The following is a 14,125-nucleotide window of genomic DNA, read 5'->3' on the forward strand; positions in this document are numbered from 1 at the left end:
ACTGTGGTCCAGTGGCAAAGACAATGGGTCAGAACTTCAGGTGGACTCAAGTTCAAATCAGGAATGAGTTCAATTCCACTCTTTGCAATTCTTGAATTGTTTATTGAGGTAATGAAAAGGATAGATATAACTTCCAAACACATCATTTCAGAAGTCACTGTGGTCCAGTGGCAAAGACAATGGGTCAGAACTTCAGGTGGACTCAAGTTCAAATCAGGAATGAGTTCAATTCCACTCTTTGCAATTCTCAAATTGTTTATTGAGGTAATGAAAAGGATAAATATAACTTCCAATCATGTATAGGCGGGCCGCCTCGTGGTGTAGTGGGTAAGTCACCTGCCTGCGACGTGGGTGTCGAGGGTTCACGTCCCGGTGTCGCCGGTCAACGACTGTATGGTGTCGGCAGTCGGCCGGAGGCCGACTGTCGAACACCACCAGGAACCCCCCCTCCCAACTGTCTTCCGGTCAGCCGAAGGCTGACCGGAAATATTGTTTTGCTGAAAAAAATGACTAAGTCTTTATTTGAATGAAAAAAGGATTACCCATTTACTGAACTACTAGTGTAGTGATTAGTCAAACAAGAGCGGGATTCGAACCCCATCTCCCACATGGCAGTCAAATCCACTAACTTGAGGTCTGTCTGACCCATTGTCTTTGCCACTGGACCACAGTGACTTCTGAAATGAGATGATTGGAAGTTATATTTATCATTTTCATCACCTCAATAAACAATTTGAGATTTGCAAAGAGTGGACTTGAACTCACTCCAGATTTGAACTTGTGTCCAACTTCAATTTCAACCCATTGTTCTTGCCACTGGACCACAGTGTCTTCTGAAATGATGTGATTGGAAGTTATATTTATCCTTTTAATTACCTCAATAAACAATTTGAGAATTGCAAAGAGTGGAATCAAACTCACTTCTGATTTGAACTTGAGTCCACCTGAAGTTCTGACCCATTGTCTTTGCCACTGCACCACTGTAAAGTTGGAAGTTGTATTTATCCTTTTCATTACCTCAATAAACAATTTGAGAATTGCAACGAGTGGAATTGAACTCACTCCTGATTCCCGCCTCATGTTCTGACCCAATGATTTTGCCAGTGGACCACAGCAACAACTAGAAGGTGAAGAATCAGAAGTCAGATTTATTCTCTGACTCTCTTAGCCTTACTTGCTGTCATTTTTTAAAGAAAAAAAGCCTTACTATACTATGTCCTTTTTTAAGAAAAGAAGCCTTACTATACAATATCGTTTTTTAAGAAAAAAAGGCTTCCTCTACTATGTCGTTTTTCAAGAAAAAAAGCCATGCTATACTATGTCGTTTTTTAGGAAAAAAAGCCTTACTATACTATGTCGTTTTTAGGGGGGAAAGCCATACTATACTATGTCGTTTTTTAGGGAAAAAGCCTTCCTCGACTATGTCGTTTTTCAAGAAAAAAAGCCATGCTATACTATGTCGTTTTTAGGGGGGGAAAGCCATACTATACTATGTCGTTTTTTAAGAAAAAAAGCCTTACTATACTATGTCGTTTTTTAAGAAAAAAAGCCATACTATACTATGTTGTTTTTTTAAAGGAAAAAAGCCGTACTATACTATGTCGTTTTTTAGGGGGAAAAGCCATACTATACTATGTCATTTTTTAGGGAAAAAGCCTTCCTCTACTATGTCGTTTTTCAAGAAAAAAAGCCATGCTATACTATGTCGTTTTTTTAGGGGAAAAAAGCCTTCCTCTACTATGTCGTTTTTCAAGAAAAAAAGCCATGCTATACTATGTCGTTTTTTTAGGGGAAAAAAGCCATACTATACTATGTCGTTTTTTTAGGAAAAAAAGCCTTACTATACTATGTCGTTTTTTAAGAAAAAAAGCCTTACTATACATGGTCTTTTTTAAACAAAAAAGCCTTACTATACATGGTCATTTTTTAAGAAAAAAGCCTTACTATACATGGTCTTTTTTGTAAATAAAAAGCCTTACTATACTATGTCGTTTTTAAAGACAAAAAAGCCTTACTATACTGTGTCGTTTTTAAAGAAAATAAGCCTTACTATACTATGTCGTCTTTAAAGAAAAAAGCCTATACTATGTCGTTTTTTACGAAAAAAAGCCTTACAATACTATGTCGTTTTTTTTTAAGAAAAAAGCCTTACAATACTATGTCATTTTTTAAGAAAAAAAGCCTTACTATACTATGTCGTCTTTTAAGAAAAACGCTTTACTGTACATGGTCGTTTTTTTAAATAAAAAAGCCTTACTATACATGGTCAAACTTTGTGCAACGTTCAATATTTGGGTCCTGCTGCTCGATCTTTCTGTTTATAAATGGTACTGACGGTCGAACGATTCAATGCCTGTGAAACGCTTACCACTCTCACGCGCATCAAGCTTCGTTATTATTGCCACTCGTTTCAGAAGAAATGGCTTGCCTCTTCCTTGCAACTCCCTCAATAGAAGCCTTTAGCTTTTTACCAACCATATTCAATATTGGATGCATGAGATATTTAATGATACAAATGAAAAAGGTTCTTTGCACACTGGAGATACATTCACGCACTTCCGCATTGCAACGAAGAAGAAGGTAGATGTTGGGTGAGCTGAGCTCTCACACCGCCAGGCGTCGGTATTAGCGGCGGAAAGAAGTACTACTCCGAAAAAGGTGTGAAATACAAAATTGGACTTGCGAACATTTTTGGACTTAAACGCAATTTGCAGACATGTTCGTATGTACCGTTGTTCGTAAGTTGAATGTTCGTAAGTAGGGGAGCGTCTGTACTTCATTACCCAGAAAGCCCTCTTTTTGCCCGCGCGTTGTGCGTTTCCTGGTCGTATGAGAAACTCGTCTGAATTAATAGTTCCGTGCTCGTAGATATTGTTATACACGAAAGATATTCCAAAAAAATGCCATGGCCACCTGGCTTCGTCGCATCACGAAATTTTGACCGCATCACGGGCGAATTATTTGATCGAAATTTCCCCCGTAGGACGAGCATTTTGTATGACGAGCGGTCGTATGACGAGGTACCACTGTGTATATGTATATATATATATATATATATGTATATATATATATATATATATATATATATATATATATATATATATATATATATATATATATATATAATATACACAAAACAAGTTGCGTTGGAAGTGCACAGAATGGATTTTTAAGCTACTTTAGTCGTTATTTAGTTTGCTTTCCTGCAGGTGTCTCATAAGTATTCAGCTGAATGGATATAATTGGAATACTATTTGCTCTGATTGGCTGTTGGTGGACTAGGTGTTTTCAGTGGGAAGCTTGTGGGCGTGGACAATGCTTATGATGGCTGACAAATTGCGGAAACACTAACTACAATTGTCCTTCAGTAACAGTGCAATGCACTGCAATTATATTTTAACAGGGAGGCAAGCTTTTGGTAGACATCTTCATTCCAAAATTCTTAGTCCTTCATCACTCCTTAAAGAAAACATCTATTCACCTGATGCCAACACACTCAAATGGTGTAACAAGAAGCCCATCTTTACCTTGCAGGGGTTCGGAGGCGGCGCACAAGAAAAAGAAAATAGGAAAGAGAAAGGAAAAAGTCGATTGAGGACAAGGCAAGGAGGCTGAGAAAAGTGCCTTTTGGCTCGCTAGAGGGTGAAAAGCGGCACGGGGTCAAAATCACAGGTGAAAAAGTATAAAGACAGGTACTGGTCGTGTGATAAAAGACCTATACTAAACCAAAGCAAATATACATGTATGGATTTAAATCGTCATTAATTCCTCTTTTATACTGCTTATCCTCATGAGTGTTGGCAGGGGGGTGGAGCCTATCCCAGCTAACGATGGCAACTAGGTGGGTTACACCACAAATTGGTGGCTAACTAAATGCAGCGTATTGATTTTAATAATCCTTAATGCTTAATGCATGCATGCCTGTATGCTTAATGGAGCATTTTAGATCCAGAAGAAAAAAAACGCCAAAGGGCTTTTCTCGATGGGTTTTATATATAATTTGCCTTTGGGAAATAAAGACCAACATATTTCTGCTTCACTAAATTATAATTGTAATGCATGCATTGTAAATATATTCATGTGGGTAATTTTTTTGTCTATCCAAACTAATAACACTCTCTGACTTTATTGTCTGTATTCTCTGCTTGCTCTGATCAAGGTACTATTTGCACTGCCTTCTTTGTATGAAAGGCCAAACAAAATAAAACATACACCCAACTAACTATCGCATCTTCCGGTTCTAATGTAGTACGAATTCTGCTCCAGTCGCTGGAGCTGCTTGTGGCGGGTGCACACGCTTCAAAACCTGTGGAAGCGTCACTTTTCAGACTCGCACTGAAAGGTCCGAAGGCCGTTTTGGAGTACCGAGGCATATATTAAAATGATACACGTATTTTTAATTAGTTTGTCGCTGTGTCACTTCGTAGCTGAGGGGCAGTTTTTGAACCTTGCTGAGTTTGCATTTCCCCTGATTTCCTAACATCACACACATCTCAGAAGCACCGAACATTGGCAGTCATCTTCCAGATTTAATCATTCAAAATGAGTGTGTCAAATCCATATATTGGAATGTCTGAATATTATTAAATGTGTGAGAAGGTCAGGTAGAAGCTGCATAATAAAATATATCTCCGACTTTATGTTCATTTTAGCCTAAAGGTATCGCTCCTTTTTGGTCCTTGGGGAGCTTAAGACACATTCTGGTTCATTCTGCACATCAGAACAGAGAAGGCGAAAACCCAAGGTGCTGCTTAATCCCGTGTAATCGATTCCAGATACCCCGTCGCTTATTCCATTGATGGAAAACGCGTTATGAATGTGATTCCACACCCACACCACTTTTTGAGCTTCAATGGCATTCAGAAAATTGGGATTTAAGACTTATGTTTGGGCCATTATGACCATAATTTAAGAAATACTATCAAATAAATAAATATATGAAAAAAATACAATAGAGTGAGTGGTTAGTGCGTTGGCCTCACAGTTCTGGGGTCCTGGGTTCAAATCCAGGTTGGTGGAGTTTGCATGTATTCCCGGAGCCTGCGTGGGTTTGCCCAGGTACTCTGGTTTTCTCCCACATTCCAAAGACATGCATCATAGGCTGGTTGGACACTCTAAATTGCTCCTAGGTGTGAGTGTGAGCGTGAGCGTGAATGGCTGTTTGTCTCCTCGTGCCCGAAAGTCAGCTGGGATAGGCTCCAGCACCTCCCATGACCCATGTGAGGATGAAGCGGTTCAAAAAATAAATGTAAAAAAAATACACTAGAATATAGAAAGAATAGAGTGAGAAAATCTATTCTGATCTAACGCTACGACGTTATGTCTCTGTTAAATTGGGCTTTTGAACTTTACGTGCCAAGTGAAGAATCTCTTCTCTAAGTTACAATATATGAGCAATCCCTGCATAAATAAAATAAAGCGCATTATTGTATACACATTTGAATTTTAACACTGCTTATTTAAAACAACGGCACTTGAATATTCCATTAATATGTATTGCATATAAAAGTTGAATGAAACACACGTAAGTACATGTTTGAAAACAATTTGGAAAGAATAATTGGGGTACTCTGGTTTCCTCCCACATTACAAAAACATGCATGGTAGGCTGATTGAATACTCTAAATTGCCACTAGGTATGGGTGTGAGTGTGCATGGTTGTCCGTCTCTATTCAGGGGTGTCCCCTGCCTCTGGCCAGAGACAGCTGGGATCGGCTCCAGCACCCCCCGCGAACCTAATGAGGATAAAGCGGTTCCGAAATGAGGTCAAATACTGATTAAAATAAATTACTATTAATACCACTATTCCATCAGACTGTTTACTTGCAGTCACAGAAATCAGAGACACCCACATTCCCACCATCACTGAATGGAAACAAAATCCACTTGGCTCCAAAGCAAGAAGGCGGTAAAAAAAGAAACTGTGTACCTGGAAGTGTGCCTTTATCTGGATCTCCACCAAAATGTAACCAATACTTGAAATCTAAGGCAACACTTTTTGAATTTAAGAATGAATAAACAAAAAGAGATGTCATTAATAAGTGTTTGTTCTTTGCATCTTCAAAAGCCTACTCCAGCTGGATTTTCTTTTGCTTTACATACATAAATAACGGTTCTTTTCCTACCAAAGGCATTAATTGTGATAGTCACGACTCTGCTACTTTGCTTTGTATTTTCAATACAAATCAAGTGTTCTGGGCACACACGGAGGCAAATGACTATGCCCTGATATGCTGTATGCCCTTATATAGTGAACACACAAATGGATTGTATTGCTTGTATCCAGAACAAATGGGTTGTGTTTTGATGACTTCCTCTTGCACTCACCATGTCTGAAACCAATTGAAAAGATTACATTGGCTCCTGTTTCTGCGCTCGCTGAGTGCATTGGCTAACATGACCGTGTCTGCAGATGATAACTGTGTGTAAGTGCTGCATGTGTGAGGATGAAGAGGAATGAGGACAAACAAGCACATTGATGCCAGAAGTGATTCTCTCCAGATTGCCTCAAAGTAGGCCTGATGAAATAAAGATGAGATTTTTTGAGGTTTGTTTTTCAGCCAGATAATTAAGTGTCACCGCATCATGGCAACAATTTGGGCTGTTAACAAACTGGATTAAATTAAGATTCCTTAATACTACGTGTGTTCTTGTTTGGATGAATGTCAATTCATTTTAGGCTTCTTTTATGACCAAACTCTTGAACTAATGAATAAAAGAGTTTTTCCTCTGCCAAATATTTTACTGCATATAACAGTGGCGCTCACACTTTTTTGCTCCAAGATCTACTTTTCTATGAGCCAACCTCCCGCGATCTATTTGTTGTTAGGGTTACAATTCAGGGGTGGGCAACGGGGTTAACAAGCACCTGACTGCAATCCGCTGATTGCACTTCTAACATAAACCACATTTGTGGAAAGGTATCCCACATGACTTACTGCAGGGGGGTTCAAACTTTTTTGGCTCCAAGAACTACTTTTCAAGGAGTTAACCTTCCAGCATCTACCTTTTTTACAGGCCACTGACAAAGCTCAGCAATTATATAACGATATACCTGGCATGAGACTCTCAACATGTATGGGAGCGGGGTTGAAAATCTACTCTCCATTCATGCTAAAGCTTACAGTGGACATGCCAAATTCATAAGAGCTATGGAACTCGACAGAGGGGAGGGGATCAAAATGTTGTTGTCGTGCGATCTACCAATAGTTCCTTGGTGATCTACCGGTAGATTGCGATCTACATAATGGGCACCCCTGGTATATAACAACATTTCTCAATGTTACAAGAGCTGAAATATCTAATCTAGAATGCATCGCTCTCTCTCTGAAGGGAGAAAATCTTTAAAAATTAAAATAAAAACCCAGTAGAGTCACCCGATGGAGCAGTGGTTCTTCCGCCTGACTTTGCTGCGGGCAGTCTGAGTTCGATTCCAACTCGGTGGAGGTGTGATTGTGAGTGAGTCGTTGTCTGTTTCATTGAGCCCTGCGATTGGCTGGCAACCAATTCAGGGTGTCCTCCGCCTGCTTCCCTTGGTTGGCTGGGATAGGATTCAGCACCTCCTGTGACCCTTTTGAATATGGAAGATAATATATATTTTTTTTAAAACAACGCATCATGGTTTAAAGATTAGGAGAAAGTCATTGTGACAGGGAACTGACTAGATGTTCATTTTAGGTAATCACCCAACAAGTCAGGGCAATTTCCGGGAAAGCGCTGGAGATAAACAAAATCAGATGTGCCAGAGGCCCCAAAATATCAGCACCTTCATAGCACAAAGGGGCTGTTAGTAATAACATTATTTATGATCCACAATGATCTTGTCTGACACAGATCAGGGAAAAATTAAGTTACAGAGGGAATGCTAATCTTCTTTCCTGAATTTAAGAGATGGGAGATACACAACTTGCTGCCATAGCAATTTCCAAAATGATTTGTACCCCCCGCACAAGATGTGCTGCTGTGAATTTGCCAGCATATTTGCATGTCATCTATCAGTTTATTAAGTGGGCTGGCTGTATGTGATGGATGTCCATGAAGTGCTGGGGCGTATTCGGTCTAATTGTAATGTCAGTGCATGTCTTCGAAGAACAGACAACAACCACTGAGTGTGTGTGTATGCGTGAGTTGTGACATGACACAGGATTTCCAAGTAAGTTCCTGGACTTGCACGGAGTCTCGAGGGATGAGTTTGAGGAGTTTGTTAAAGCTGTCAGAGAGTGTCAGATTTTCTTGGCTACTGAGAGCAAGTGTCGTGGAAAAAAATCACTAAAATGCATGTGCAGCTTCATGAACCAAAACGGCTAATATTGTTGGTGAAAGAGAGCATTTTGACATTGGGTAATGCAAACCCACGTACATTTCCACTAAAAACACCCCCACCCATTTAGGGTAGAAAGATAGATCTCATTTTCACATGAGGTTTTGTGTAATTTAGGGACTTGTAGTTTTTGTCAAAGATCTGTGAGGGGAGCTGTTGGACCTGAGCTATCATATTTTTGCACTGTTCAGGTTCAAATTGACAGTGCATATTACATTACAAGCAGACGTGTTTAACTGAAAGGAGGAGTATGAAAATCATTATTCACTTTCAAGCCCTAGTAGGAATTAAACGATTTAAGAAAATATTGTAGTCTGGAACAATGGATCTGACTCAATTAATCTAAGGCAATTACAGAGCTGCAGTTTCATTTGTTCGAACGGCGTTTGCTCAGTGCGTTGGGCATTTCATACGTTATGCAATATATGCCCGGCATATTATTTACACACATATTTAACAGCTGAAAATCACTCAAAAACCAAATGATTTTCAATAAGGCAGGGGTGACGAACAAGTTAGACACAGAGCCAAAATTTTAAACTGTGAGTCAAAGAAGCAACATAAAATAATCCAACCTGCCAAATTATTTTTTTAAATATAATTTTTTTAGTGGGCCCTGATGAATTTGAGTGTGTGTTAAGAGAGAATAAAAACAAGAGAAACATTAAATGAGGCAAAGAGCCACATTATATACAAAAGAAGGAGCAAAGGGGCGCATTCATTTTGGCCGGAAGCCGCATGCGGCTCGACAGCCGTGTGTTCGCCTCCCCTGCAATAAAGCCTCGCATTATTATTGCCGCACATAATCTTGGAATTCCGCTCAGCTTCGCAAATCCAGGAGTCATGCTGTTTGTGAGAGAGCGAGCACCAGTTTGGTCTCGAGAGACAGAGTTTGAGTGAACACAGCGAGGAGTTCTTCAGGGGGAATATGTAATAAGGAACATCCTGGTGCTGCAGCATCTTCTGCCTAAGTTGTTTTAGACACACCATTAAGACAGACGACAAGGCGGGCCAAGAAGTGATTGGCAGCCAGTCATTTGAGGTATGAGGTTTGTGACGGACTGTTAAAACAATCCAACTTAATTGTCAAACCTCTGTCGGTTGATTTCATAAGATGTGGTGTACGAGTAACGTTTAGCCTTGCAAACACAACGGAAGACAGTTTATTGATGTAAAAATCAGTCTTTTACATAAACGATTGGCCCTCAATGTTATTTGTTCAGTCATATGGGAGCATAACAGGTTTGGTACAGAATCAATAACAGTGCAAGAAACCAGGACATTTGATCAAATTGTACGGATGTGTTTTGGCAAAATGCTCAGAAGAGACTTCATAAAAAATGTCAACTTCCAGAAAACCCATGCAGAAAAAGAAAACCCCACTGCACTTAAACACTATTTGTTGAAAAGCAGCAGAGAGGAGCATCCAGAATAAAGTGTCAGCAAATGTCATTCTACTGTGTAATGCGTGTTGAATAGTGTTGGAAAATCTAGCATGAAGGATCACGCCATGTATCCTTTTAGTGGATGTTTTGGTGCCACAAATTCAGGTTCAATTTCCCGAGCCAGTGACTTGTTTTAGGAGCTTTTCAGCGGGGCTCGAACCTACTCTGTGAATAGAAGAGAAATGGTGCAGCAAATGTTGAATCTTTGTGTTTTGGAGATTCTTGTTGGCAACCAGACACAGGAAATCACTTCTGCCTCACTTTATTTTGGGACAGAAAAAGCTGCCTGACACTGGTCACTGAGTGGGCACAGGGGACGTCAGTGGTGTGACACACCATCTGGTGCAGCCCTCGCTTTCTTTCGCAAACACACACACTACATTTCCATGCTGTTTGTGAAAATGCACTCATTACGGAAAACCAACTTGGTTGAACACAGATGACAACAAAGATTCTAGCTTGTAATTCTGGTCGCTTTTAACGTACGTGTAAAAGATGAAGGGGTTTCAATTTTTTTTTCTTTTCAATCATTCTTGTGTGCTTTGGATTCACGCTTTATGGTCATTTTTTTTGTCTTATTACATTGTCCATTCAATTGAAAATTCCATAAATAAGGAAGAACAAAAAACGAATGATCTCTGGAGAGAGTTTCCAAATTTAATGGGGGTCCTGGGCTATAGACTTCTAGTAATGAACTCAAAATGATTATCAAGTAAACATGAACAATCAAAGTAACCAGTATGTCATTTTACTTGACTCCAGTTGAGTTTCTAAAAATTAAGATATTTGAGACAGCTCGCATCTGTTGAAGCTAAATGATCCATCAATTAATACATTTGATAAATACAGTTATATCATGTGCAAAAATAATTTTCAGAATTCCAACATTTGAGTTATTTAATATCCACGCAGTGTGCATATAAAATGTCCTGAATATTGCATGAAGGTGCTAAATTTGAGGTCTAAAACTAAGATAACTTTTTCTTCAGCGATAACTAATTTTACATGATATACATCTAGAATAAAACCAGAGAGAGCACATCATCATTGTGATTTTTGATATTCAGAACCCTCACAGGGAGCTGACGTGCCTACCTTATACAATGGTACCTCGAGATACGAGCTTAATTTGTTCCGGGACTCAGCTCGTATATGTTGATTTACTGGTAACTCAAATGAACGTTTCCTATAGAAATGAACTAAAAACAAATTAATTTGTTCCAACCCTCTGAAAAAACACCCAAAACAGGATATTGGATTGAAAAAGCATTTTTATAATGTAATTTATTTTTTCTAATTCACCATCTATTAACAAAGTAACAAATAACGAGTGGTTTAATAGTACTAAAATGTGTTTAATAGTACTAAAATGAGACAGATTTTGCGGACAGGAGAGGGGGGCAAGCTTTTTGCACGGCAACGCGCTCATAACATAACACAAACAAATTTAAATGAACTTGGATTATGATGCAGACACACTCAAAAATAAGTTTAATCGAACCTAACACTAAACTTAATTCTATTTTGTTTTGGCTCTATTTGCCCCGCCTCCACCCTGCCTTTCCAATGCAACCTATCGAGGGTTGTTTGCTTTTGTATTCCCTTCAAAATATTCCCAAAATGCATGCAAATGTCCTCACAATAGGATAACGCATGACCACTTGCCAACGAGAAGTAGTCTATACTTGCGATCGCTCCGCCATTCCCACTGTCTAACGAAAAAAAATGCAACGCTCCGCCCAGTGCTCGTAGAGACATTACACGAGGGAGTTGCGACCAAAAAGACAGTGCCCATGATGTTCTTATGAGCAGCCTCTCGCGTCCGCTGTATGGTCGTATATCAAAATTTGTCTCGTATCTCAAGATACACATTTGCCCGAAATTTTACTCGTATCTCAAATTGCTCGTATGTCGGGGCACTCGTATTTCGAGCTACCACTGTACTGTAGTATGTAGGAGAAGATCTTATCTTTCATCACTTTATGTCATTTCATCACTGAAATGTATAAAACAAAATGGATGACATGAAAGAAGTATTTTTTTTTAGCTTAATTATCATAAGTCATCAGAGTTTAACCATTTTTTATTCCATCCACAAAGTCAATTTCTCCTATGTAGTCTCACAAGAGATAATGATTTAAAAAAAAGGAAATCACAGATGTGCTCCTCTGTCTCTGCCATTCCTCACGTTTCATTCAATATCGCAACACTCTTAGGGTACCTTATCATAGGAGTTGTCTACATCTAAAAAGACACCATACAGCTCATTTTGACCTGAGGGGAACTCTTTCATCAACACCTTAAGGCAAATAATGCATCTCTGGTACATTTTCTCAGCTGGAAACAAAAAAATATTTCTCACAAATGCTCACTGCATCCTTAATCACTCTGAACTGTTGTACTTGTTGTCAAGATACCCTACCACTATTTTCCAAAGACTTCCTTCAGATGAATTTCTCTTCACAAAATTTACTGCTTGTTTTTTTTCCTCCCCTGCAGATGACCTGATTTCCTGTCTTTTTCTGGAAGAAACTGCTTCCTTTAGCCATATCCATCATTTTGGTAAAGTCACCACCATCTATTCATCCAAGTTCTTTTCCTCTATATATAGTATACCCTACGCTACCAGACATCACTCGCTGTACCTGTGATTCCCTGAAGTATTTCATTTAGTTTCATAACATACTAAAATTTCCGTTTCAGAACTCACGGACCATAAAACTCATCCCACCAGCATGCACGACTGTGGATTTGCTTATCGTAATCCCATTTGATATATTCCTTACATCCTACTGCCCATTCAGTTAGGCTTACTTCTTAATTAGACTCGAGGAAGCAACTGATTACATGTAGCTTTTGTAATAAGGTTAAAATGTGCGCCGCTTTGCAAGATTCAAATTTTCATTTGGCATTAAGTTGGCATTATGGCAAGTCACATTGACATATAAAAAGTTACCATTACTACTCCTATTTTAGCATGATCATATAGAACCAACTAAGGTGGGCCAAATAGCTGGACCAGTCTATGTAGTATATTTTGTAGTGGCACAAACCACCAAGAATGCTCTATTAGGCTGGTTGGGGATTCTAAATTCCCCCTAGGTATGAGTGGCTGGCCACCAATTTAGGGTGTTCCCAACCTGGTGCCCATAGTTGGCTGGGTTAGGCTCCAGACCCCCCGTGACCCTTGTGACGATTGAGCTGTTCAGAAAATGAATGAATGAATGAATGTGTACACAATTACGGTATGTGTTTTCCCTCTGCATAAATGACACATTTTTATTAAAAAAAAGAAAAACCTAGTTTTATTCACCCCTAAGTACTAGAAACTAAACAAAAAGCTGTCAATAGATACAAAATAAAATAAACACCCACTGCATTTCAGTAATGCTTCCCACCAATATAAATTCTATTTCCAATTTTTCTTACACTGTACATTTTCATTCCAATTACTGTTGCTCATTAGCAGAAGTAAACAATCACATTTGAGTTAGCAGAGCATGAAGTAGTTTCTGAACCTGTGTATGTACGTACATTTGCATGAAACGGGTTTGCTCAACTTGGCTATGATTCAGTCGAGCGCGGAGCAGTCACAAGGGTCGAGTAAAAGACCTACAAGGAACTCGGCACTCAATGTTCAGAACGTTGAAATGCGCCGCCCACGTGGCGGTAACGAGAAGATAGAGGATGAGGGATGAGATCCAGACACAGTTAACTGTTTGGTGGGGGTTGTTCCATTAATAGATAATCAGTTGAGACAGCCACAATTGAGTCATACTAGTAATGCCATCCATTCATCCATTTTCTGAAACACTCAGTTATCCACAAAAAATGTGCCATAATGGTTGATATTTTACTTGGTATACTATGCAACTTTTTGACGTATAGAGTATACAGTCGACCCTCATCAATCCTTTCCAAGACCAAACTTTTAATGTAAATATAGTTGTATCATGATTGTATTTTCTCCATAATAAATAATTGTATTCCAGGTAATGCGTAGAACATGCATTCTCATGACCATCCATGTTACCCCTAAATAATAACACAAGCTATAATTTATACGACTTAAAAAGAGAAATTAAAAGTAAAAGAAATTAAAATGTAAAAACAAGATTTTTTATTAAATAAAATCACTTATCCATGTTTGACCAAATGAAACAGAATGAAATATATTAATACATCCTCAAAGGCGCACTTTTACAGATTTTAACACACCAATTATAAATAATAGAATCCTGTCAAAGAGGATTAAAAACTAAATAATCAAGACTGACACACTATTGAAATTGTGCAAAAATAAGAATTAAAAAAAATCATTGATGTAACGTTCCCATGGGCTACGTATGTATCAAGTTCC

At 38.8% G+C, this 14,125-nt stretch overlaps 1 long non-coding RNA gene across 1 annotated transcript; it reads right to left on the reverse strand.

Moving 5' to 3' along the window:
* Window positions 1-943: 943 nt before the first annotated feature.
* Window positions 944-2,727, reverse strand: LOC144087217 (uncharacterized). Its single transcript, XR_013304667.1, has 3 exons — window positions 2,369-2,727; window positions 1,063-1,120; window positions 944-980 (listed from the first exon to the last, which is right to left on the reverse strand). It is a non-coding gene; the product is annotated as an uncharacterized LOC144087217 (long non-coding RNA).
* Window positions 2,728-14,125: the final 11,398 nt, after the last annotated feature.

This window comes from Stigmatopora argus, chromosome 1, assembly GCF_051989625.1.
Source record: "Stigmatopora argus isolate UIUO_Sarg chromosome 1, RoL_Sarg_1.0, whole genome shotgun sequence".
Classification (NCBI taxonomy): Eukaryota; Metazoa; Chordata; class Actinopteri; order Syngnathiformes; family Syngnathidae; genus Stigmatopora; species Stigmatopora argus.